General features: G+C 42.5%; 1 protein-coding gene across 1 annotated transcript in view; it reads right to left on the bottom strand.

Annotated features, from left to right (window-relative positions):
• The window catches only part of CDH13 (cadherin 13), a 1,033,476-nt gene that overhangs the window by 825,230 nt on the left and 182,757 nt on the right, over positions 1-25,489 (bottom strand). The gene's annotated exons all lie outside the window — the stretch shown is intronic.

The following is a 25,489-nucleotide window of genomic DNA, read 5'->3' on the forward strand; positions in this document are numbered from 1 at the left end:
GTAAAAATTTTAGTTAATGAAAAATTAGGAAGATTTGGTTTGTTGGCTCTTAGTAGAAACTAGAGACTGTACCTGCCCTAGAATTGATGGTGTTTGTGTCTATGAAATTTTGGTAATTAAATTAGTGCTGCCAAACGTCAGTTAAGACCTGCATCCCCTAAGTCAATAAAGGAGTCCTTATGTGAGGTAATCTTGGGTGAGCCTTAGCAGCCCCAGGAAATTCAGTTGAGCAAATATGAAATACCTACTGTGTGCCAGGACTAGAAGACTTGTTTGGTCTACATATAAAACCCTAATTCTATGGAGTCTTATTAAAGGAGTACTTACTTATAGGACTTATAAGGACTTACTTATAGGAGGCTTACTAAAGGAATAGATCTGGGATTTGAGGATTCAGCTCAATAGAAGATCAGGGCCTGAATCCATCACCTTGGCCAACCTCTCATCTCAGTCACTACAATTCCCCAAGAGCTCAGACTTGTCCTCAACCTTTTCACATTCTGCTCTGGGGCTTGCTCCTACACTGCAGGTTACAGTGAGACTGAGCAGAGTTGGGAAATTCAAGGGAGTTAAGGCTCCCAGCACAGACTTCAGTGTTGGCCTTGATGCTGGAAAGTGGCAGCTGGTTAAATGCCCCAACCTGCCTTCTTCCAGACCTAGTACTCTGAGAGACATTTGAGTGCCACCGAGAGGTCCCAGAGGGTTGAGCCCTTGTTGTCCACAGCAGTGACATCAATGATACCTTGTTACGTTGGTTCTCTCCCTCCTCCCCTGCATCCCGCTCTTGCCCCTCACTCCTGCTTCTTCAGTCACCTGCCAAAGGAAACTACCTGTATCTAGTCCTTTGTCTTAGGCTCTCAAGGGAACACAACATAAGACAAGCCCCAGGTGTTAGTTACATATTGCTGCTGTAACAAATTACTACAATCTTAGTGGCTTAAACATATTTTATTACCTTACAGTTCTGGGTATCAGAAGCCTAAAATGGGTCCACAGGCTGTGTCCCTTCAGCAGGCTCCTGTTTCCTTTCTGTCTCTAACTCTGATACGCCATCTACATCCTTTAGCTCATGGCCTGCTTTCTCCATCTTCAGAGTTGGGAGCATAGCATCTTCTAATCTATTTGTCTCTCTTTTTCCATCATCATACTGCCTTTGGTTTCTAACTGACTCCTCCCACATCCCTTTTATAAGGATGGTTGTGATTACATCAGGGTCACCTGGGTAATCCAGGTAACAGTCACATGTTCTGGGAATTAGAACCTGAGGACCAGGGGACCATTTTCAGCTTACTACCACCCAGGAAAAACTTATATAAGGGAAGGAAAGGTGTATATATAATACAATTATATATATATTTATATATTTATTTATGGCTATTATTCTGTCATGAGAAACAAAGAAGGCAATCCTGCCATTTTTGACAGCATGGATGGAACTTGAGGGCATTATGCTAAGTGAAATAAGCCAGACAGAGGAAGACAAATACTGCATGGTATCCCATATATCTGGAATCTAAAAAAAATAATAAACAAACAAAAGTCAAACTCATAGAATCAGAGAGTAGAAAAGTAGTTGTGAGAGGCTTAAGTGTGGGGAAAATAGAGATTGGTAAAAGGATACAAACTTTCAGATATAAGATGAATAAGGTCTGAGGTGACTATGGTTGATAGTACTGTGTTGTATGGTTGAGGTCTGCTGTGAGGCTGGAACTCAGATGTTTTCACAAAAAAAGAAAAAAAAAGAAGGGATAGATATGTGAGACGATGGATGTATTAACTAACTAGATAGGGGAATCCTTCTCAATGTACAATATATGTGTGTCAGGTCACCAAGACGTATTATTTAAATAGCTTATAATGTTGTTTATCAATTATACCTCAATAAAGCTGAAATTAAAAAAAGAAAAGCAAAAATATCCAAGAGGCTGTCGTTCCACAATTCCCCACATTCCTGGCAATATTTGCCTGTGAAATCAGGAAAATCTAAATGGATACCTTACTGATGGTCAATAGTTATATATCCAGGCCTGATGTTGTGTCAATTTAACAACTAACTATGACCTTTTCTTGCTTAGAAATAATTATCAGACCCTGCCTGGCCTTGCTGTGAAGTGGAACATTTTATTCTAACTGTGCAACTCTCAACACTTTCTTCTCTGCCAGACATTAGACAAGATGTCAGATTTGTCATCATACTGGAAGGTTTTTATTAATTATCTTTCAGAGGCAAAGTCCTTTTTGTAATTTATTTTTTAACACCAGGAAAATTCTTCTATTGAACTAAATGTCTATCTTGTTAAATTGGTTTTTTACTGCTAAAGTTTCTTGCTTTGAAAAGTTCCAGAAGAAATAAGCCCAGCAAAAACTGGTGGTAAGGTCAAGAATTGATTGTGTTAAGTAGAACACCTCATATCTTTCCTCAGCATAGAGTGTAATATGCATCTTTCTTTAAAATCTAACTGCCTAATTAATGTACAGTTAAGAGAAAAATTTCTCCAAATTTTTATTTGCCTGAATCAGAAGGACTTTAAATGACTGCTCTTTACATGCCAATTAATCATATTCTGAAGGAGTCATTCATTGATGTAAGTAACATTTATTGAGTGCCTATTATGTGTCAGTGCCAAAAGAGACAAAAATTAGTAAGATAAGGCCCCTACTGTTTAGGAACACAGAGCAAAATTGGAAGGATTGATATGTAAATACCTACTTTTAAAACACAATTAAAAGTATAAGAATGGAGTAAGTAATCAGTAGAAAAAGTCAAAAAAAGGACAAAACTCAATGTTGGGGTGCGTGAATAAGGTCACTAGAGAAACCACTGTCCTAGACATCAATTTGGTTGACTGTGTCTGTATACCCTTACCTTTTAAACAGAAGAAGATGCACAGTGGGGAGGACTAGGAATGATGGTAATCCTTGAATCCCCTCTTCAGTGCTGCTACTAGAATTACTCATAAGGACTCAGATGTCTCAAGATGGAGACATGAAAAAATTCCTGATGATGAAAAAATCCCTAAAGTCTTTGAAAACAACTTTATTTTTATATTTTTAATAAATTTATTTATTTAATTTATTTATTTTTGGCTGCACTGGGTCTTCGTTGCTGCGTGCAGGCCTTCTCTAGTTGCGGCGAGCGGAGGCTACTCTTCGTTGCAGTGCACGGGCTTCTCATTGCAGTGGCTTCTCTTGTTGTGAAGCACAGGCTCTAGGCGCGCAGGCTTCAGGAGTTGTGGCATGTGGGCTCAGGAGTTGTGGCTCACAGGCTCTAGAGCGCAGGCTCAGTAGCTGTGGTGCATGAGTTTAGCTGCTCCGCGGCATGTGGGATCTTCCCGGACTAGGGCTTGAACCCATGTTTCCTGCATTGGCAGGTGGATTCTTAACCACTGTTCCACCAGGGAAGCCTCACAATTTTATGTTTAAAAGGCAAGAATTCTTGAGAAGATAGAAACTAGAAAATAATTTAAGAAGCAACTTTTTTCTGCTTTATATTTCCAGAACAGCAAGTAAGATAATAATATAATGTCTAAGTGGAACACAATGTGGTCTCAGATTTCAAGGGAGAAAAAAATAGAGGGAAACCTTCCAGCAGTGAGGAATACCCAGAATAATCCTGGCAAGTGTTTAACGACCAGCTCTCCAAGAAAGAAATGCCTTGATTTGTAACATTTGCCAGTTTCTATGGTGTAAATACTCCCATTATGGCCAATTTCAAGCTACCAGTGTGAAGTCACTAGATGCAGAGTGGGGAAGAGATGTGTGCACAGTTGGCTCCTATGAGCTGAGCAGCTCCAGCCCAGCACTGGGTGTGCCGGTTCCTAATCCTGGGTCATTTGGGCCAAGAATTTGCCTGGACTTTTGCAGGGCCTTTATGAGCATGACCCACCATGGCACCAAGTAGAGCTTCCCTCCTTCCCAGGGTGACATTTTATAATCCAGGATGGGGTTACATTACACATCAAAACAGCCTGGAAAACCGTCACTAATGGAGCAAAATGGCCCACCATAATTTGGTTTTACAGTAAGAGAAGATGCAATGAATCCTTGATCCCTGACCTTGTGTTATTTAAATATTGTTTTTGATGTTTTATCCAGAGTCCTAGCTCAAATGATCAGAGATAATCCTGCCTTCTGACATAATTAGGGAGCTGCTGCTTTGCTAAGCTGAAGATAATCAATATGACCTTGAAAGTTTGTCTATAGTACCATACTAATGTTCAGAACACACACAAGACAGCCACACTAGTGTCTCCCTAGATACTCAAACATCAGCTACAGACTTTGTTCCAAGGACAAACAGGCTCTAACAGAGAGGGTGCAAATTATGCTGGCCAGCAGGCCACATATGACCACTATATCTGTTAGATGGCCTTTAGTTCATGGATTAATTGCTAACATTTAAACATCAAGGATTTTCACTAAGTACGTGGGTTTGAGATAGCATTGGGATTGGAGTCAAACAGAACAACACCCCACGCATGATAAGGATATCGCCCTCATGGGCAGAATTTCATCTCCAGATGACCACCATCCATGCCTCTCTTTACTTGTCTCTGGCAACAAATAACATCTGCCTTTTATTATCCTACTTGTGCTCTTAGTTTTCCTAAATTAAATTTAAAAGTGATTTTTGGTTCGCATTTGTGTCTTATATAGATTTTTCTTACACTTAGGCCTCTTCCTTCTTGACCTCCCCGAACACCCGAGCTTCCATTTTTCATCCACTAATATTCCTAGGAAAAGGGTCTCCCTTGAATGTGCTGCAGAGAACTCACCTGTGTTGCAGTGAAACTAAAACCACCTTAAAAGAGTCTCCAGGGCTTCCCTGGTGGCGCAGTGGTTGAGAGTCCGCCTGCCGATACAGGGGACACGGGTTGGTGCCCCGGTCCGGGAAGATTCCACATGCCACGGAGCGGCTGGGCCCGTGAGCCATGGCCACTGAGCCTGTGCTTCCGGAGCCTGTGCTCCGCAACGGGAGAGGCCACAACAGTGAGAGGCCTGCGTACCGCAAAAAAAAAAAAAAAAAAAAAAAAGAGTCTCCAGTATTCTCCTCTTAGAACTGCTTCCATATTTACTGTCTTTTGTATTCTGGGGAGCTGAGTCAGCCTGGTCCATTACTCAAGTTCATATTTTTTCAGAGCATCAGACCCTTCCTCTTAGCCCACTTGTTCAAAGGCAACAACATTTTAGGGCAATAAAAGCGGCTTATTGCTGGTTTCCAAAGACCGAGGACATCCCCTCCCTCAGCTTCATTGCAATGGCAAATGACCCCCCTCCTCTCTGATCTCTACAACAAGCAGGAAGAATCTTCACCCTGCTTCTCACTAAAAGCAAACAAAAAAGGCATGTCTAGATACAAATATACCAAGTCCCAAACCCCCTCCCTCATTATTATTACTGCATTAAATTTAGGTGTGGATGAGCCGGTTTCTTCTTCCCATCAAGCAAACATTCATCAGGTTTTGAACTGAGAAGAAAGAAAACAGCTGAGCTGAAAAGTTTGAAAAGGATGGTATATATTTTTTTCTCATGTCTATTTGAGTCCAGAAGTTCAATTACCTGAAATTTCATGAGTCAGTCCTTAGGATATTTTCAACTCAAGCTAGATTAATGCAATAGTCAAAGTTTCTGCTAATCCTACTGCTCTTTCAGAGTAAGTTTGAATCTTCTAATGGAAAAATAGTATATCTCCCTAGTAGTAAAATTTGGAGGAGAAGCGATCTTCTTCAAAAATTATACAGTGTAAAATATGATCATATGAAGGTATCCACACTAGGCTGGGAGACTACACTAGATAGTCAGACATCAGCTACAGACTTTAGTCTAAGGGCAGATAAGCAAGTAAGCAGAGAGGTGCATGTTGATGTGATGACCGCAAGCCCCATCTGAACGCTCTGTTAAATGGCCAGCAAGGCCAGCATCTAAGTGGGAGGTGCTGAGGGCCAGAACTAAGGCAGTGGGAAAGGGACTGGGGAGGAGGGAGAGCTGGGTCTCAGCTTTCGCCCTGGTTTCCCTGGGACTGTCTGGGATCTAGCCCATAAAGTCCCATCTCCCAGGAAATGCCTCAGTCCCAGGTATCCTAGCCCCAGAAGGAAATGGACATCATACTCAAATTGAGCCATTTAAGGAGAGAAGGATGTAGGAACGAGCAAAAGGATGGGCAGGACTGGGGAGAAGGAACACAGGGCACAAGGAAGCATCCCAGTGAGAGTAGGGCACATTTACCTCATCTAAGCCTGAAGTTCTAGGAGAGGAGATGGTTTCCAGACCCAACAAAGAGAGCTACATAGAGGGGGCTCCCTGCGATCCCCAGTAGAGGGACACTGCAGACTGCAGAAACTTCCTCTCCTCCCTGCTTCTAAGCTCTTGCCCTAGTCCCCCAGTGGCTCAAGCATTGATTGGCAAATCATAGCCCACAGGCCAAATCCAGCCCGCTGCCTGTTCCTGTAAATAAAGCACTGGAACACAGACAGCCTCACAGATTTATGTGTTGTCATGTCTGCTTTCACACTACAATACAGAGTTGCTCTCTAGGAAAAAGTCTGCAGACTCCTGGGCTAAGCCCCTGGAAGCCAGAGGTCAGGGGACCTCCACATGGAGCAGAGGGCAAGGTGCAGAAGGGGAAGGAGTGGCCCTGAAGGGGCCAGTGAAGCTGCTCAGCACACTCCGCACCCGTGATATCAGTCACAAAACTGGAGAACTACTGGGAGAATCTAGGCCAAAAAGGTGAAAACAGAGGCACCCACAATTACCCTGAGTGTAAACAAAGCCATGAGCTTCTCAAGCAGCCGTCCATGAACCAGTCCTTTCTGAATTAGGCTCCTGCAGAGAAGGTATCATTGTGGAAAGATGGGATTTGAAAAGCCCAGAGGCACTCAGCCTCTTCACAATATTATTTGTGTGAATTTTCTGTAAGTTCAGTATTTTAAAAAAACCTTTTTTTTTTTTTCAAAATCCAAAGAAAATACTGTAAGTTAGTAAACAGGATGTAGGGGTTTACTTCATTCTTTGGGATAAGAGCAATTAAATATTTCACCATAATTCTCAGTATCCGTGTGACCAATATTAATTGAGCACTTACTACCTGCCAGTCCTGTACTAGATACTGGAGACAACATAGCACGCAGGACAGATGTGTTTTTTCTGCCCTCATGGAACTTAATTCTAGTGTAGGAGATACTAATGAACAAGTAAAAAATAAGTACAGCGGATAATTTGAGAGTGGCAAATTCTATAGAGAAATGAAAGCTGAATGACGTGGTGGGGAGAAGGACAGTAGGTGGCATAGAAGAGCATCTTTGATGAGGATTTTGTCTCACCAAGCTGGGGGAAGATCATTTGAGGCGGAGCCAGCACCAAGCACAAAGGCAAGGCTTGGTGCAGGGATAAGCCCAATGATGCAAGGAAGGCCAAGGCGGCTGGAAGGCAGCACGGTGGATGAGGCCAGAGAGTTAGGTGAGGCCTTATGGCCTATGATGCTGTGCAGAAAAGAGTTAACACAGCAAATCTGAGAGTGCAGCCTTGGAATGGACGGTTTGCAAGGTTGGCCCTTGACTGGCATCTGGGAACTTGGATTTCAGGAGGGTTCCCACCACCCTTGGGTGCCACACTGGGCCAAAGCTGTTTGCACAGTGTGGTTTACGCTGAACTGCATCCTTCCGAGAGCCTGGAATTTCACTACATACCAGGCTGAAGGACCTCATGGGACCAGCACCCAGTACAAACTCAGGGTACTCAGTCTCTAGTGAGTCTGCCTGGTTGGCAACATTTCACATCGGTCGTCACAACTTCTTGCTGGAGGAATGCTCGTCTTGTGACTCCACTGGGAGAGGACTCTTGTGCCTGGTTCCACTGACTTCACCCCATGTACCTTTTCCGTTTGCTGACTTTGCTCTGCATCCTTTCCCTGTAATAAATCTTAGCCATGTGTATGACTATATCCTGAGCCCTGTGAGTCCTCCTAGGCGGTCACTGACACTGGAGGTGGTCTTGGGGGCTCTGACACAAACGGCGATATTTCATTCATTTTCTCTGAGCCAGAACCCAGGGAAGCACTTTACATAAACTTCCCCATGTAATCCTCACCACAAGTCTCTCAGGTTGGCAACTCCTTCCCTTTATCACTACCACCATTTTACAGATGGAGTTAATTAAGATTTGGGGAGTTTCTGTACCTCACTCAAGGTCACCCAGCTGAGCCTGATGGAGAATCCAAGTGGTTTAACTCACAGTCGTATGATTTACCCTCTGGGGTCACCTACAGTATACACACAGCCTGCCAAAAACTCAGAGATTTTTTGCATATTTGTTTGACTTCCACTACAACTGGCTGCCCATTTTAAGACTTTAATCTATTTTATCATGAGATGCTCCAGTGAAGCTCATTCAAGCTCCACCTCTTAATCTTGATAGTGATTTGAGACTTGTAAGAAAGGCTGTTAAGATTTGGCAGTAAGATTCTTCAAAGGTGATAAATATCCCTTTAAAGGGACTGCATATCCATTGACTGAACAACTCTGTCCTAAAAATGAAAGTCACACCTGGGAGATGGAAGGGTGGGTTATGAAAATGCAAGTTGGAATGACTTTATTGGTTGAGCTGAATTCAGCTCCTCGTGTCACAGAGAAATGTGAGTCAGATAGGTTCCTACTAAAGCCAAGCCTGAGGCATTGTGGAATGCAGGCATAGGTAGTATCAGTGGCCTTGTAATGGATTGTGATGTCTGCTGTTCAAAGTCAGCAGCAGAAAATGCCAAGATGCTATTATTTCCATTACTCTGGGACTTACTTGTATTCTTCTGAAAAAAAAAATCTCTTTAGGCCTGACTTCCTTTGTCATCAACATTTCTCAAAGTGGGTTACATATATCACTGTGGTATGTGAGATAATTTTAGGCAGTATACTCAGATGAACATTTTTTTTAAATTTTGGTTATTGTGTCTTTATTTCAATGTTTGCCTCCTATTTATAGTAAGAAATGCTGATTTTCTGTTTATGGTAATGGCAGATAATGTTCTTTCTTAATATATTTGTGCCAAATAGTAAATTGATTTAAATAAAAGTAAACGTGAAAGAGAATATGGTTCTATTAAATATATATATAATATATATATATATGTGTATATATATATATGTGTGTGTGTGTGTGTGTCTATTTTTATATATATGAAAGATTTAAGTTGGAGAAACCCTGAACTGGATAACTTGTCTGGGAAGGTTTGCATACAGGGAATTTCAACCAAAGGCAGGAAGAATGAGATGAAAGTAGGTAACAGTCAGAATCAAAAGAAAGTGAAGCTATGATAAACTTTACATCAGTGGTTCCCCAAATGTGGTCTCTGGACCAGCAGCTTCCCTATTACCTGGGAGCCTGTTGTAAATGCAGATTCTCAGGCCCCACCTCAGACCCACTGAGTCAGAAACTCTGGTTGGGGGCAGGGGCACAGCAATCTGTGTTTTCACTAGTCCTCCAGGGGGGTTCCAATGCCCACGCAAGTTTGAGAACCACAGCATGAGATGATTCACCATTCACTCACTCATTCATTCAGTAAATGCAAATGAAGCGCCTTCTATACACAAGGCGCACTTCACACTCAAAGCCTTGGGAAGCCACAAAGGAAGACATTTTAAACATTTTACTAAAGACGCAGGACACACGCTGTGAGTGAATCATGATGAATTCTGATGAGCAGAGCCTGAGCCAATGGGTCTCTGCTGTATGCAGAGGCTCTGGGGCTTGGAGCGTGATCTCCCAGATTGTTTGCAGGGGAGACATCCAGGTGTGACCAAGACGTATATTCATTTTATTGTCATTGACTGATCAAATACGTATTGTCATAGAGCTGATGAAACATTGGCCAAGAATTAAATGTCCTTGGTTTGCTGGAGGCAACTGTGCATACAAATTGATCATCACAGCGAGGCAGTTCCGGCCTCCTCCTGTGTCGAGCCTGGGGAAACTTCTATCTGGAGACCAGGAGTGATGAGGCCGCTGGTCAGCTCTGCCATGACAGAGCAATTCCTCACAAACTAGTGTTGTAGGGCCATGTCCTAGGTTATATTCCTGTGGGTCAACTAACCGGAAATGGATTAAAAAATGATAGAGCAAGAGTAAGAGCAGAAAGAGGAACATTTTATCTCATCAAGGGTTACAGCAACTGAACTGACTTTCCCCAGGAAACCGGCTCGGTGAGGATCATATTTGCAGCTTAGAAGGCAGCCCCTGCATCCAGAGGTGTGGCAGCTGTGGATTTTAAATCCAAGCACTTGTGACTTCGAAAAGAGAGAAGAGGTGGAAAAAATTTTTTTAATTAAATTAATTAATTAATTTGTGGCTGCATTGGGTCTTCGTTGCTGTGCGCCGGCTTTCTCTAGTTGCGGCGAGCGGGGGCTACTCTTCGTTGTGGTGCACGGGCTTCTCATTGCGGTGGCTTCTCTTTTGGAGCATGGGCTCTAGGTGTGCGGACTTCAGTAGTTGTGGCTCGCAGGCTCTAGAGCGCAGGCTCAGTAGTTGTGGCGCACGGGTTTAGTTGCTCCGCAGCATGTGGGATCTTCCGAGACCAGGGCTCAAACCCATGTCTCCTGCATTGGCAGGCGGATCCCCAACCACTGCGCCAGCAGGGAAGCCCCAAGAGATGGAAATTTATACTGCACTTTCTCTGTGAATGTTGGAAGGAGCATAAAGTGGCCCAATACAGAAGCCACATGTGCCTATAAGCTGTTTTGTAAGGGAAGAATGCACACAAGATTTCAAAGACTTGGTATAAAAACAGGATGTAAAATATTTCATCTGTAAATTTTTATACTGCTTACGTGTTGAAATGACACTACTTAGATATATCAGGTTAAAGAAAATATATTACAATGAATGTTACCTGTTTCTTTTTACTCCTTTTAATGTGGCTACCAGAAAATTTTAAATTATGTACCTGTCTTGGATTAGATTTCTATTGCACAGCACTGGTCCAGAGCAGGGGGTCTGCTAACTTTTTCTTAAAGGTCAGGCAGTAAATATCTTTTAGGCTTTGTGGACCAAGAGGCAAAATGGAGGATACCATGTAGGTACTTAAGCATTTAAAATGGAACTGTTTAAAAATGTAAAAACCATTCTTAGCTTGTGCCTGTAAACAAACAGGTAGCAGGCTGGATTTGGCCTACGGATCACAGTTTGCAGACCTCTGTTCTAGAGCATAATGTGCCGCAAAACATCCAACGCACAGCCCCAACTGTGTGAGCAGACATATATCAGGTGCATGGAAATTCAGATCCGAAGTTGATCTAAAGAGGCAGGTGGGACTTGCACCAAGGCGTGTGGAGCTGCAAAGTTCACATTCTTAATCACCATGCTTCACCAATGTAGGCCCCTTTTTATTTTCTCATTTTTGGGGGAGAGTTTTTCTTATGGTTGCAGAGCCATGTCAGACAGCTCTGACCCCATGCTTGGTCCCTCTTGAAATAGATAAACAAAAAGAATGCGTAAGTGATTGAGGCTTCCAAGTGGTTTTAAAATCTGTCTTGCTTCTCTTTCAGCACAAATGACCAAGGATTATGTAGCTCAGACATCTAGTGCAGGCCCCTGCTTTTCATGCATGAAGCACTGACCTTTAAATTCATTTGAAAGATAAGAGCAGCCTGCCGGGTGGGTGACAGAAGGAAAGATCTCCAAGGGCCCAGTAGCAAAAACTGCGTTCAGTGCATCAAGAGTTAATCCTCTGATGCTGCAGGTTATTAATACAGGAAATACAAAACAGTCATATCCTATCTTTTGAAAGCAGACGAGCTGGCTGGCACTAAATTGAGAAAATTATTATTTATTAAAAATGAGACAGTCACAGCCCAGTGACTAATCCTGATTGGCTTCAGAGACAACTCCCCACCCACCAGGCAAGTAATACATTTTTCAGAAAGATGTTTTGTTAAATGCGAAGTGTCAATAGCATTGTTATTCATCTGCTCTAGACTCCCACGTAGGATCTTTGCACATTATAATGGCATCAACAGTGAAAAGCCCTTCAACATGGTCATACCCCATTTTCTCTCCTAAGTAGCCTCTGTACTGTCAGCATGCTTAGAGCTGGGACTTCCTTCAAGCCTTGGTGTGGCTCAGGCGTCCCCCTGAGACTATGTGACTGGAGCAGATGGAAGACAGACCCCATTAAGTGTCCGGGTTGGCATTAGGCTCTTCCCTGGACACACAAGAACAGAGAAGGAAAGAAGGGAATCATTTTCCATCTGCAATGACTGCAAAAGCAACACAAGGCCCTTGTGTGGTTAACAGAAAGAAGGTCAAAAGGGATGCATTTGGAGCATGTTTTCCAAAAAAAAAATTTGACAAGGCAGTGAGCCCAAAAGGATAAGAATGGTATAGCAAGGGGCTGTTGGATTCTTGGATTGAGGTTAGACTTTGAAGTCACATACACCCTGATATGAATCTTCATGCCACCGTTTACTAACTACATAGCTTCTACTGAGGCACTTTCTTCTCTAGGGCTGAAGTTTGGTGCAGCTATGATAAGGGCATAGCTTCTACTGAGGCACTTTCTTCTCTAGGGCTGAAGTTTGGTGCAGCTATGATAAGGGCCGTTTAGCTATTCTGCAGGGTCAGTGGAGGACAGGCACATGAATGTGCTTGGTGCATGGTAAGGAAGTGCTACCTAATAATTCACATTATTAACATCTGAAACCAGAAATCCCTGGCAAGTCTGAAATGTTTGGTTGCTGTATAAATTAGAGCAGGCTCCTGGGAGATGGATCTGTGTCAACTGGCCTCTCACATCAGTTCTCCCTCTGCCTGCTATCTGTGAATGCTACCACAACATACCAACTCATTTTTGGAGTAAGAAGGTATAATTCCAGGATGGGAATTTTGTAGCAAATGTGTCATATCTTTCTAGCTTGCCCATGTAACAGACAATGCTAATTCATTGCTACATTTCTATGATGTTGGCTGGATCCAGCATCAGAGATCTTCCCAACACAGTTTCCTAGCATCTCTTGTCAAATAACTGGAGTTGTCATTTGAATCAAAAATCTACCCATCTTCCTTGGTACAGTCAAATGTGTACACCATTTCAGTGGTTGGCATCCAGCAAATGATCAAGAAATTCATTTTCTTTCCATCCATTTCTGTTTTGGAATATAGTTATTGTTTAGTGATGACTGATCTAGATATATGAACTTATTGTAACATGGCAATGTTATCGAAAAGATTTCAAATTGTTATTGTTTTCGTTGTGGTGGTAGTAGTTGAAAGAGTATTAGATTCATATGTTTCACTGTGAATCTTGAGCATTATTTATTTATTTATTCATTTTAAAATTTTTGGCTGTGTTGGGTCTTCGTTGCAGCGCACCGTCTTTCTCTAATTGCGGCGAGCAGGGGCTACTCTTCGTTGCAGCCCACGGGCCTCTCACTGTGGTGGCTTCTCTCGTTGCGGAGCACAGGGCTCCAAGCACGCGGGCCTTAGTAGTTGCAGCACGCAGGCTCAGTCGTTGTGGCTCATGGGCTCTAGAGCACAGGCTCAGTAGTCATGGCTCATGGGCTCAGTTGCTCTGGGGTCTGACCAGGGCTCGAACCCATGTCCCCTGCATTGGCAGGCGGATTCCCAACCACTGCGCCACCAGGGAAGCCCTTGCGCGTGATTTATAAATGTAATTATAAGTGTGCACAGTGACAGTAGTCTGCACACAGCCTTTAGATATAGACACGTTTAGTAGAGACAGCATTTTCTGATTTTCATCTGAATGTTTGTAACCATGTTGATAGAGAAAAAAAAAAGAGGGAAGAGGAAGATGAGGATGAGAAGGAAGAAGAGGAGGAGGTGGGGAGTACCTATTTGCCCTAAAACACTTAAAACTATGAGAAAGACGATGCATTAATTAGGGTTGAAATGCAAGCTCTAGACATTGCAAAACTTATTTCCTAACTGGTTTCATGTTCATAATTAATGGCTAATACTCTGCCACTTATAAGGAATTAAAATAAACAGTGGTTTAATGAGATTTCACTAGGCCACTTGCAAATACTCAATCAAATCTTTTTTTTTTTTTTTTTTTTTTTTTTGCGGTACGCGGGCCTCTTACTGTTGTGGCCTCTCCCGCTGCAGAGCACAGGCTCCGGACGCACAGGCTCAGCGGCCATGGCTCACGGGCCCAGCCGCTCCACGGCATGTGGGATCTTCCCGGACCGGGGCACGAACCCGTGTCCCCTGCATTGGCAGGCGTACTCTCAACCACTGCGCCACCAGGGAAGCCCAAATCTTATTTTTAATGTGAGAAAAATGTCTCCTTGACTCAATGCATTTAGGGTCAACAGTAACAGTCTTCATACATAAAAGATTCCATTCCACTTTTAAAGAAGAAGTAATTATAAGATAGGGGTCACACAGAAGGTCTAGGTTTTGTGTAACTTCTATTCTAATTAATTTATCATACGTGGGATTCTGCTTTGGCTTCCAAGTGTTGATCTTTTATAGCTACCGCGTTCCACGTGATAATGGGTTTTATTCTTTTAAAAGGTCATCCTTGATATAATTTCACCGTTAACAGAGGGAATGTAGGAGCATGGGTGTTCCTGTGTGCCGTTGCATCGTGAAAAGTCATTCAGCAAAGTCCTGAGTCTTTTTTTCCCTCAGATGTTATTTAAAAACCAAGGGGCCAAGACATTTGAACAAAAGGTGAGAAATTCAATTAGTCATTAAGAAGGCTGCCTTCACAACAGCAGCCCCATGGAAGCATATGGATCAACAGAAATATTTGTATCTGAGAATGTGTTTTCTGTTTCCCCTTCTGTTTCATAAGTGAAATGACCTGGATGTGACTGTTATTTTGTCTTGTGTTTACTTTGTGGCTGGTTTCCTTGGTGCGGCATGACCCACAACTGGGGTCCTCAGACCTTTCATCATCAGGAAACCTTTGTGTTGTTGTTTGCGTTGTTTCCTTCTGATGCTTCTCATCCTTTGAAAAATTTGGGTCTTCCAAGGAAACTGCGGTTATTAAGTAATAATTACTTCATTTCCCAGGGCCTCCCTACCCTGCCACTTAAAAAAAAATCAAAGACATACATAATTGTCAAATAGAAGCATCTTAGATAACCAACCAAGCTGAGATCATAGAATTCTGGCTCAAAGCAGAGAAACTTGATGTCAACCTAGCTCAGAATAAATGTATGAGTTCAGTCAAGATTTCTGAAATGCTGACAACTTGCAAATCACAATCACTGACTGCAAAGAAGTCCCTAGACTAAGGCAACTCAAAACCATTGTGCATGCAGATGACCTGGGATCTTGTTAAAATGCAGATTCTGATTCAGTGGTCTGGGGTGGGGCCTGAGATTCTGCATTTCCGACAAGCTCCCAGATGATGCTGATGTTGCTGGTGCGTGGACCACACTTTGAGTAGCAAGGCTCTGGATAATAAGGGAGAGCAAACACGGAACTGGGACACAAGATGTGTTTCAATTTCACCTCCAAGGAAGAAGTGTTAAGTACCTTCTGTATGCCAGGCCCATTATAACACCGTGTACATTTTTATATGCAGTATAATGGGGCAATATATTAATATTTTTCCTTCAATGCCCACCCACATCTCACCACATAAAAATTCTGTGCATTCTAGAGAAGAGCCAGACTGTGCTTAGGATTGGGATTACTTCTACGGCCGTTATAACATGCACATAATGTCACTTTAACTGGCCTTCCTCCATGCATGGAATGATTCACAGATTAATTAACAAATGTTTATGTGCCAGATATTACGCTAAGCAGTAGGTATATGGTGCTAAGAGAAACAGATGTAGTCCCTGTGCTCAGGGACTGTCAAGCTAGAAAGACACTGCTAGGTAAGGACAGAAAGAAATACGTAAGTACATATTTTTATATATATAGACACACATATATATGTGTATATGTATATATAGGAAGTGAGCGTTAGGAAAGAGGGGAGTGTGTCCCCTCATCTTGTTAGTGCTCCCAATCCTCACCCTTTCACAAGAAAATGAAACTATCTCCTCTTCTTGCCTTCCACTGGGTCACTCTCCACTTGTTCTAGAACATTTATTGTGCCAGGCACTGTGCCTGATGCAAACAATTTTTTTTTCTTTTGGAAAAAAAACTGTCATAACATTTTCCTTATAGGATTCTTGTGGGGATTAAATGAGGTAATATCTATGAAATGCTTACTCCACAGCCTGGCAAACAGTGAATATTTAGTAAGTGATAATGCTGGTTACTCTTAACATCATCTTTATTATTATTTTCCTAATGATTGTTACAGAAGTGGCATATGATGCAACCCTCAAAGGAGATGAAGGATTTTGACACATGGAGATGATGAGAGAGGTTCTGCAGAGAAAACAAGTCTGTAAGAATCAGATTATTGCTTACACATTCAATAAATATGCCACTGGTTATTTGTGCTTGCCAGGGAATTAGGTGAAGATTAATTAATATTTATAAAGTATTTTGATATCCATGTAATATCTAGCAAGCAATTAGTTCTGTAACACAAAGCCAAATCCTTTTACATTCCAAACAATGTAAAACAAACCGAATACAGCTATGTAAGAAGGAAAAGAATTTCATTAACTCCTGTTGTAGGAAATACGCAGTCAGTGGAATTTTTTCCCCTTTTAGTAATTTTCTTGCTTATTTTCTCCGGCTTTCTACTGCATTTTCCTGCCTTACCCCCTGCAGCCCCAAATCAAATTATTTCCTCTTACATAACAGTGAAAACAGAAGTAGGATGAACGCAAATGCAATTCTGGCCCCTCCTCCTCAGAGGGGCCAATTGTGGCCCCTCAGCACACCTCCTGCCTGGGACGTGTTCTGAGCCCAAGAATGCACAAGTGGTTTAACAGGGAGGCAAGGCAGGCAGGGCTCCCAAAGGGCATAATTCCATATCCATCACCCTAGTCAGGTGGTGTTAAAAGCGATATGTTCCCTTCTTCTACATCTGCACAGAGAAGAACTTTAGGCCAGGGAATAAAAAGAAATTAGGTCAAGAGAAAAGATTGGTTCCTCACTGGCAGTGCTTTCTCAGGCTCTCTCCAGCGCACACGTGCGTATATTCTGACAAGCCCCTGACTGACTTGACTGGATTCTCCCCACCCCTTCTAACGGCTTTCCATGTGCCATCCTTCCTCACGGACAATATGTTGCTACATATCCATAAATTTCTCGTCCCCACCTTTTTCTAAAGCCCATCACCCTAGCCTAAAAATTCCAACTTTGTGTTCACTGTGGAAGCTTCTGATCCATGAAACTTTATCTAAAAGCCTCGTCCATGAATCAGATACGAAAAGGGGTTACCCTGGAGGGAGCAGATGTCAGCGGCCAAGTGTCCTCTTCCTGGATGCAACTCCAGAAATGGTTCTGGGATGGTACTGAAAGTCTTATCCTAGTGGAAGCTTTTCTTATCAAATATAGCCGAGCTAAACTACCAGACTAAACCCATCTAGAAATGCATCCTCTTTAGCCTCTCAAGATAGGATGGCCAGCTGTCTCTGCTCAGGACTGAAAGGCTGCCAGGATGCAGGACCTTCAGTGCTAGGAGTGGAGCAGTCTTGGATAAACTGGGATGGTTGATCACTGCACTCCTCTCTCAGCTCCCAAGGGAGAGTATCCTATCTCCATCAGGGAGACAAATCTGGTCGTCAACAAACAGGATGCTCTGGCTCCATGCCACACTCATACCCTACGTGACCATCCCTACACCATAAATTCTCACAATTATTTCCCCCCTTAACCATTATTGTTCTGTTCAAATAACCCAACCAATATCTGGCCTATTCCCTTGGAGTGAAAAGAGCATCGAGGTTGAGGATCTTTTAAACTTTTTAGACCTGATCCTCCCCAGAGACACCATGTCTCGCCTCAGTTTCCCCACAGTGGGGACTGTTTTGTGACATCAGAGACAAGAGTTCAGACACTGCCCAGAACGAGGCTAGCCTAGCTCAGTCTCCTGATTACCTTGAGTCTGCAGTATCCTTCTAAGAAGGGTGGGACCTGCTTCTCTAATCACCCTCACTTAAAGCACAGGACTTAACACTATGTCATGAAAACACCTTGCAGCTCCTTCCCAATCGTCTTCTAGGGCTCACTGGTCAGAACCCCTGGGCCCATCTCCCTTACTCACTGGCTAGCAGACCCTTGACTGGCCCCTTTGTACCCTTGGAGGCTGTAGCTGTCTCTTTGTTAACCAAAGCCCTCTTACGGCTAAACTATAAATTCTTACCCAAAACAGCAAAGATGAAGACATCCTAACAGAAGTTCATAAGATGATTAAAGCACTATCTGCCTGGACAGTTACTAACTGAAACTGTCTCTGTCCCCTCCTAAAAGCCCAACAAGCATATTTTACTAAATTAACATTATTATTTTTTTAAAGAAATTAGCACCAGCAGAGCAAGGCTGAGGCTGTGTTGCCTGGGTATGATAAGAGCCAAATGTGTCCACAGACAAAAATAACCTTGACTTTATCAACAGGCAGAGGGTAAGCAGAACATGCCAGGGGCTTGATGAATCATCCCAAAGCCAGCCATGTGGCATCTTTCTGTAATTAGCTCAATTTTGCACTCTTGGTACCTTTCCCAAGTCCCCTGAGAGCCAACTATAGTCTTTCTCAACATCTCCAGCTGTTGAAACTTGAAAACTCACCTCACTTTCCTGTGGTCAATATCTGGTAATGCCACATTTTAATCACACTTAGGTGTACATGCTCAATCCTTAAATTATCTACAGTACCTGCCAAAGTGTTTCACCAGCAAATCCACTAAGTTACTTACAAGTCAAAAAAAGCTTATGGAACAAATTGCCACATTCAGTAATTTACAAGCACTTTTCACTGTATGAAGCAATTTAAAATCACTGGGGCACTTCACCTTTTCTTTCCCCCCCATAAGTGCCTCAATCTGGAGGTTATTGGGATTCTATTCCTGAGATGAGAGAGGTAATTTATAACTTTTCTGGAGGACTTTTTATATATATACATATAATAGAAGCACCTATTTTAAAAATGATTGAGGTTCTGATCATGTGCAGCATTGAAAAATTTAAAATTACGACAATGTTGGGGCTTCCCTGGTGGCGCAGTGGTTGAGAGTCCACCTGCCGATGCAGGGGACACGGGTTCGTGCCCCGGTCCGGGAAGATCCCACATGCCGCGGAGCGGCTGGGCCCGTGAGCCATGGTCACTGAGCCTGCGCGTCCGGAGCCTGTGCTCCGCAACGGGAGAGGCCCATGTACCGCCAAAAAAAAAAAAAAAAAAATTACTACAATGTTTAAAATTGTTATCAATGTTTCAAGTTTGGGATTGAATTTGAGATTGTCTTTAGAAAATAAAGGCCATGGGACCATTTTATATCCTCATCCCCACTCATTATTAGAACCAGAAGTTCAACTTGGACGATTTAAACCTCCTGCCCCATAGGAGGCATTGCAGTTCTCAAACAGTCTGACTTCATGCAAACGCAACCCTCTGTTTTCAGGTCTTCATTTGGCTCTTGTGTAGCTATTTATAGCAAAGTAGTTCAGAATCAGAATCACCTCTCCCTTAGCAGACAATGCATCTTGAAAATATCTGTTAAAACTGTTTAGCTCTAGGAGAAATTGGACAAGGAGATTTTAGTCCTCACTCTTCACCAAATTCAAAATTGGATCAAAAACACTTTTCAGCTAATGAGAAGTTTTTTTATCATTTTGCTTTTGAAGCATCAAGAACAAATATGAGTTGCTTTGTCCCTAGAAAGTCAGGCATCATTTAAAATGGCATAACACAAAGTAGACTCCTGACATTTTCCTGCTGAATCCTGGTTGTGAAAATAGGGTCACACATGGTGGCTGAAGAGCGGGGTGCCCTTCACTGCTCTAGCAGGCCAAAGGGAGACCCACCCATGTTGTCTGACCATTTTCTGATGTTTACTGATGAAAATCATAGATGAGAAGCCCTTTGAAATAAAAGTCCTTTATCCTGTCAATTTTATTTTGCTATGCTTTCATAATGAAAATTTCCAAGAAGCAACCAAAGTGGAGGAAATCATATAATGAACTTCTCTGTATCCATCACTCCATCTCAGCATTAAACTCAAGGCTGTTCTTGGTTCAAACGAACAGTCTTCCACTTCCCCAGTGGTCTTAAAGAAAACTCCAGATATCATACTATTCATCTGTAAATATTTACAATGTGTCTGTAAAAGATTGAAGCTCTTTTTTTTCTAACACAAGCACAATATATTACTGCACCTGAACAAAAATAACAAGAATCTCTAAATGTCACTAAATATCCAGTCTGTATTCATATTTTTCTAACTACCTTATAATTTTACAGCTTGTTTTCTAACAGGATTCAGATTGAAACCAAACATCATGATTAATTGATACATCTCTTACATGTTTTTTAATTCACAGAGCCCCCATTCATAATCTGGCTTGTTTTCACAGTGCGGATTTGGCTGGTTTCATCCCTGTGGTGTCACCGAACGTGTTCACCTGACTACTGTACTTCCTATAAGTAGGTGGTTATATCCTAGAGGCTTGATCAGATTCAGGTTCAATATTTTGGGCACTAGACCACTTCATAGGTGGTGGCGTAGATTTCCTTCAGGAAATGAAAATGGCTGCTGGTCGCCCTTTTCTATGACACTGGCAACCAATGATGGATATTGCCTAGATCCACTCATTAAGTTAGGGTTGAGAATGCATGATATTCTATCATTTCTTCACTTATTAGCTATAAAGAGAAACTCCCTTTATCAGGATAAGTATTTGCTTCTCTCCCTTCATTTACCAGTTTCTGAAATAATGAGTGGATTCCATCATCTTTGAAAGGTGACCAGTAAGTCCTTTTGAGTTTTCCCTTTCATTATGTACTTGTGGATTTAAACATATTTGACAAATGAGTTTTAATCCACTACAATTACTAATCCTGTTTTGATGCTCAAATTGTCTCACCTTTGGCCTATTGATGTTGATGTCTGTAAATGACATGACCCTAATAGCATCACATAACTTCCTTGCTTTTTGATATGACAAGATTTTACAGATTTATCTGGTACACTTCCTGCCTCAGACAGGAAATCAACCATTTCCCAAGAAAGCTTGGTTGCATTTGCTGGGAAATGGTAATTAGAGATTATAGTCTATTTGCTAAGGAAGCTCATTGCTACTGGGTTGGTCAGTATTTCCAGGCCTTATTAATACAGACAGAATACGTGAATTTTTAAGATAAAATACATAATGAATTTATATTGATAGTGCTACTTCCAGTTCTGGGCTCTAATATATTTAATTAACCTCACTGATCTGTATTTTCTTCCTCCTACACCTTAAAATTCTAATTTTTCTGAAAACTGACTAATTATTCATTTGTTTTATCTCTCAGTACACACAATAGCAATAAAAATACCAAGCTACTTCCAACAATAGTATTACTGAAAACAGTTAAGATTTTCCTTTTCAGCTTTATTAAAATCCTATTTAAAGTGTACCCACTAATGGATGCAGTCAAATTACTGGGGTTTTTTTTGTTGTTGTTGTTTGTTTTTTTTGCGGTACGCGGACCTCTCACTGTTGCGGCTTCTCCAGCTGCGGAGCACAGCCGCTCCGCGGCATGTGGGATCCTCCCGGACCGGGGCACGAACCCGCGTCCCCTGCATCGGCAGGCGGACTCCCGACCACTGCGACACCAGGGAAGCCCAAATTACTGTGTTTTAAAGTCGCTGGGGACAGTTCCCCTCTAGGGGTTATGGCCATTACCTGAGTACCCATTCAGGTTCAATTTTTTCTCTGATTTTTGAATTTTATAATTGCCTTGTTATCTAGCTTCATCTTCTAATTTGTGAAACAAGGTTTACTTTAAAACGTCTGTTTTTTCCCTGTTCCCTTGTTCCATACTTCTCACTTTAGGTAACTGTGTAGATTATGTTTTTCAGAATATTGCCACAGCAATATTTTTAGTTGTACACGCTCTTCCAGACCTTTCCACTTCCTCTCTAAGAGGTAAAGTCTGTTCTCCCCTCACCTCATTTGAACCTGGGTGGTAACTGTCTCAAAAAGTGAAATGTGGCAAAAGTGACACTGTGCGACTTCTGAGACTAACCATAAAAGGTAATACAGCTTGACCTGTTTCACTCTCAGGAAAGATACCTTTGGGGCCCTGAGTGAACATGTCAGAAGACCAGCTACCCAGAAGCCTCCAGGCTGGAGAGACCACAGACAAAAAGAGAGATGCCCCCCGGGGAGCCCAAGCTCTTCCAGCCCCCCCACCCCGGCTGATGCAGTCTCCTACTCCTGACCAGGATGTGTGAGTGCACAAGCTTCTAGATGACCCAGATGATCCCAGCCTCAACTGCTCACTGCAGGCTTGAGCGAGAACCACATACCTGAGCCCAGACAGCCCCACACTGTGAGAGAGAATAATAAAAGTGTTGATACTTAAAGCCACTAATTTTGTCAAACAGTAATAGATAACTGGAACGATAACCTTTTCTAAAAAATATTATGGTTTAGTCTATCTTTTCTAAAAAGTAAAAGTAAATTTGTATATAAATCTGGTTCCACCTCCCTCTGTAGATAGACAGTAGCACACTACACACTTTTCTCCATCTCACTTTTTTCCCCAAAGAGTATATCTGGAGGTTATTACGAAGTAGTCTATAGCCATGCCCCTCATTCCTTTTCAGAGCTGTATAGCACTCCTCTGTCCAGGAGTTCCACTGTTTATTCAACCAGTGCCCTTTTGATAAACATTCAGGATGCTTCAAATTTTATTTGTTTGCTTATTTGCAACTATCACTGTAATTAATAACCTGGGTTCTCTTTTGAACACTGTTGATGTCACTTTTTCTAATCAGGTGAGGCTAATGTACCTAGAAGGTCAAATGAGTTAATTCATGTAAAGCCCTTGGACCAGTGCCTGTTACATAGTAAGCACTCAGTACACATTAGCTATCCATATCACCAAAGAAAACCCCTTTCGTTCTGTGGGTGGGAGCCTAGTCAGTGGGGAGCGTGATTCTCACATCAGTGGAGCTGGGAACCAACCCCAGGATTAGGGGGCACAGATGGTCTGAAGGGAACCACTCACTGGAACCCTGGTTCTTCCCTTCTCCTGAAATGATTTCCTCCCACGTGGCTCCTTGCCTCTCTAGACCCTACACTTCATTCAGGATGCAGGACAAGGCCAGCATGACCACCCCCAACCCCCAAATAGAGCCAGAGTCCTCTGTTTTTCAAGGCCACAGAACACTGTTCTCCCTCTTTCAGGGCACTTAGTTATGTTTGCAGTTTAGACATCTAGGAGTGGGATTGTTTGGTGAGGGTCCTCCTTCCCTACTAGACAGCAAGCTCCGTGACTGCCTGTGCTCACTGCTGTAAGCCCAGCACCAACCCTGAGCCAGCCTGGCTCGTCGAGGCTCTCAACCATCAGCAATGGAACGGAGCCATGAGGAGCGGGCAGGCCTCCGCCGAGAACCCCCTTGCAAGGCCACACAGAGCTCAGCCCAGGACACATTCACATGGGCCAACTCCAAGCCTAGGAAGTTTAGTCATCTACCTTGCATTGCCTCCTCATTAGTATAAATTTTAAAAATAGCCTTATGCCAACACCATAAAGGTAATTTCCTCTTGAAAAGGACACTTACTCATTTGCTTTAAACAGTCATTGATGTTCCAAATTTCCCCTCAGAATTTCATGTCAATGATCCTATGGGGAATTTGAAAGTAAAACCAGACAAATAATGATGTGAGGAAAATGTCAAATGAGAACTGTGAATGCATTATAGACCTTCAACTAATACTGTTGCTGTCGGAGTTCAAGGATTAAATAGTCATCAGTTTGCAACCTTCCATGGGAGCCCATTTCTCCCTGACAGCAGCCAGTTGCCAGCTTGCCAATAATGATTGTTTCTGCTGTAATTGATGACTTTATCTAATGAGGAGATCATGGTCTAAAAGTCACAAGATTCACCCCTCATTGGTAGAGGCAGGTCCCAGGGACTTACTGGGAAAGACTCTGCAAGGAAAGGTGCAGGCTTCTTCACATGAATAAAGATAGTCTACTATATGACTGCAGCCAGCATCAGCGCTCATGGTCCATTAAAAGGGTGGAATATTTACATTCAGGGACACACTAAAAAAATCTGGGGCATGAGTGCATCATCCTTATTAAAGAATGTCTCTTCAGACCCAAATCTCTCAGGTAGATAAAGTGTGAGTCTCACATTGACTCACGTGTCTTTGGAAAAGGACCCTGTCTATCTTGTTCACCTTAATTTCCTCAGTGCCTATTACAGACCTGTCATAAAGTACATGATCAATAAATATCTGTCAAATGGATAAATTGTTTTCTACTTCCTGGGGCTCTTGGAATAACTGCAGTACAGTTCCAGAAGTGGGATACCTCCGCTCAAACCCTGCCTCTACCATTAACTAGTTATAAGACCTTGGAGAAATTAAGTTCTCTATGCCTCAGTTTCATTAGCTATAAAATGGGCATATAATAGTTCCTACTTCACAGGGTTGTAAGGGTTAAATGTGCTAATATCCACGAAGCATTTAGAACAGTGCCTTATGCATTGTGCAACATATGAGCTCTTCTTTGTGTTTTTGATTACAGGTTTGTACATAAACTGAATACCCAACATGTGCCAGGCCCTGTGCTTGGTGCTTTTTACACACACTGTCAGCTATTTCAAATCCTTTGCAGTGGCAGTGTTCTTGTCATTTTAATTAGGTGGCATAAACCAATGATATTCCCAACAGTATCTTATTTAATCCTCCCCTTGTCCCTCGTGGCAGATACAATTATCTCACGTACACTGAGCAGAGCTAGGATGGACTTCCGGCCAGTCTAACTGCAGCATGCCTTCTTCTACCCTCCTGCTGCTGTGGCTCTGAAACACTTCTCAGACCATTTGTAACACTAGCAAGCTGCTCTGCCCACTACTCCAGCACTCCAGCCCCCTTACTCTGCTCTACTTTGGCTATTCCCATGGCATTTGTCACCTTCTAAAATACTATGTAATTTACTTTCTTATTGTTTGTATTATTTGTCTCTCCTGCTAGAATGTCAGTGCTACAAGAATAGAGATCTTTGCCCTTTTTGTTCAGCGATATATTCCAAGGGCCTCTAAAGTGCTTAGTCCATCCGGGGCACTCAAGAAATACTGAGGGATGAGGAAGAAAAGGACAAGGGAAGAGAGAAAGAGGGAAGTTAGGAAATGCCTCCTACCCTCTTCAGTGCTACCTGGTCCCTGCTAAGTGGCGTCTCCTCCTGGATAACTCTGCCGCCATGAATGCACAGATCCTATTTTCCCCTGTCTCCTGGGCTGCAATCATTCCAATACAAGGTGACTAGAGATGGGAAAATGGAAGAGGCAGCTGAGTTAGGGAAGTCTAATCCTCAGATAGAAACAGCCCTGTGACAGACAGGAAGGAGGAATAGTGGGGTGCAGGGAGTTTAGGGGCTTTTTGCAGAATGAAAGAGATGGGACTTTAT

This window comes from Mesoplodon bidens (assembly GCF_964165515.1).
Source record: "Mesoplodon bidens genome assembly, chromosome: 18".
Classification (NCBI taxonomy): Eukaryota; Metazoa; Chordata; class Mammalia; order Artiodactyla; family Ziphiidae; genus Mesoplodon; species Mesoplodon bidens.